The sequence below is a fragment of the Solea solea genome, unplaced genomic scaffold (genome assembly GCF_958295425.1).
Source record: "Solea solea unplaced genomic scaffold, fSolSol10.1 scaffold_110, whole genome shotgun sequence".
NCBI lineage: Eukaryota > Metazoa > Chordata > Actinopteri > Pleuronectiformes > Soleidae > Solea > Solea solea.
Genome location: NW_026704088.1, coordinates 20,001 through 22,500, shown reverse-complemented (window position 1 = coordinate 22,500; position 2,500 = coordinate 20,001).

Below are 2,500 nucleotides of genomic sequence, written 5' to 3'. Positions count from 1 at the left end.
GACCGAAATACGGCCCGTTGTAAATCGCCCCTCTTTAAGCCAAAAAAATAGGTACGCCTCCCAGGGCCACCGACGGGAGAATGGCTAAAAACGTGATTTTATCAAAATGTTACAAGGCAGGGCTCTGCACAGGGTCCAGAGGAGTGGAACGCCGTTCATCCCATGCGAAAAGGTGCAGGAGTGACCGAAATACGGCCCGTTGTAAATCGCCCCTCTTTAAGCCAAAAAAATAGGTACGCCTCCCAGGGCCACCGACGGGAGAATGGCTAAAAACGTGATTTTATCAAAATGTTACAAGGCAGGGCTCTGCACAGGGTCCAGAGGAGTGGAACGCCGTTCATCCCATGCGAAAAGGTGCAGGAGTGACGGAGATACGGCCCGTTTTAAATCGCCCCTCTTTATGCCAAAAAAATAGGTACGCCTCCCAGGGCCACCCAGGGTGATGCTTTTATCAAAATGTCACAACGCAGGGCTCTGCGCAGGGGCCAGAGGAGTGGAACGCCGCTGGTTCCATGCGAAAAGGTGGAGAAATGACCGAGATATGACCCGTGGAAGTCGTCACAATTTACCCCGAAAATAGGCGCTCGCGCTCGGGCAGAGGTCGGCGCTCGGCCGGGGTCCCGAGAACCGGGGCGAATAGGGTTTTCCCACGGCCGAAAACCATAGGAAGCACGGGGAAAATTCGGGACCCGACGTCCCAGGGCCCTCGGCGGGGACCGGGGCAACGCGACACCGTTGGTTCCACCCGAAAAGGTGGAGAAATGACCGAGATACGGCCCGTCAAAAGTCGTCACAATTTACCCGAAAATAGGCGCTCGCGCTCGGCCCCGGTCCCGAGAACCGCGGCGGAGGTTTACCGGGATGCTGCGCAACATGGGCCAGAGAGCATGTTTGGTTCGAGTTTACCGGGATGCTGCGCAACATGGGCCAGAGAGCATGTTTGGCCGAGTTTACCGGGATGCTGCGCAACATGGGCCAGAGAGCATGTTTGGTCGAGTTTGTGTGGGTTGTGTGCGACACTCCCGGCACATACATAGGAACACGGCTTCCAAGTGAGCGCACTTTTTCGAAATTTCTTCTAAGTGCCGCTTTTTCGAACCGGGGCGAATTGGGTTTTTCGAGGGCCGAAAACCATAGGAAGCACGGGGAAAACTCAGGACCCGACGCCCCACGGCCCTCGGCGGGGACCGGGGCAACGCGACACCGTCGGTTCCACCCGAAAAGGTGGATAAATGACCGAGATACGGACCGTTGAAATCGACTCGGCGTATCCGAAAATAGGCGCTCGCGCTCGGACAGAGGTCGGCGCTCGGCCCGGTCCCGAGAACCGGCGCGCCTAGGGTTTTTCCACGGCCGAAAACCACAGGAAGCACGGGGAAATCTCAGGATCCCACGCCCCACGGCCCTCGGCGGGGACCGGGGCAACGCGACACCGTCGGTTCCACCCGAAAAGGTGGATAAATGACCGAGATACGGACCGTTGAAATCGACTCGGCGTATCCGAAAATAGGCGCTCGCGCTCGGACAGAGGTCGGCGCTCGGCCCGGTCCCGAGAACCGGCGCGCCTAGGGTTTTTCCACGGCCGAAAACCACAGGAAGCACGGGGAAAACTCAGGATCCCACGCCCCAGGGCCCTCGGCGGGGACCGGGGCAACGCGACACCGTTGGTTCCATCCGAAAAGGTGGAGAAATGACCGAGATACGGACCGTGGAAGTCGTCCCAACTTATCCGAAAATAGGCGCTCGCGCTCGGACAGAGGTCGGCGCTCGGCCCGGTCCCCGAGAACCGGGGCGACTCGGAAATTCTTCTAAGTGCCGACTTTTCGAAATTTCTTCTAAGTGCCAACTTTTCAAAATTTACTCTAAGTGCCCTTGGCTACCAGGGGCACGAATCTGAAATTTCTTCTAAGTGCCAACTTTTTCAAAATTTACTCTAAGTGCCCTTGGCTACCAGGGGCACGAGGCGAGAATCTGAAATTTCTTCTAAGTGCCCTTGGCTACCAGGGGCACGGGGAAAATGTGTAAAAAAGCAATTTAATCAAAATCAAACAACGCAGGGCCCTTGGCAGGGACCAGGCGAGTAGAATAAAGTTGTTTTTGTGGCGAAACATTGACAATTGGGCGAGTTAGAGGTTTACCGGGATGCTGCGCAACATAGGCCAGAGAGCATGTTTGGTCGAGTTTGTGGGTTTTGTGCGACACTCCCGGCACATATATAGAAACCCAGCTTTTGAGAGCACTTAGAAGAAATTTCGAAAAGGTGGCACTCTGACGAAATTTCCAAAGAGTGGCTCTTCACACAAAGTTGACCGTTTCTTCATCCAGCACGCACCCCTGACCGAGTGGCAAACGTGACCCGCCATCGGAGGGCCCCCGTCGGCCATGGCCCCCCCCACCCCCGCGTGGAGGGCCTGGTGTTCGGACGGACGGTTACTCCGGCCTGCGGGTTCGCCTCCAAGGGCCCAGGGAGCAAGGAGAGGGATGGGGCCTCGGGCGGTGG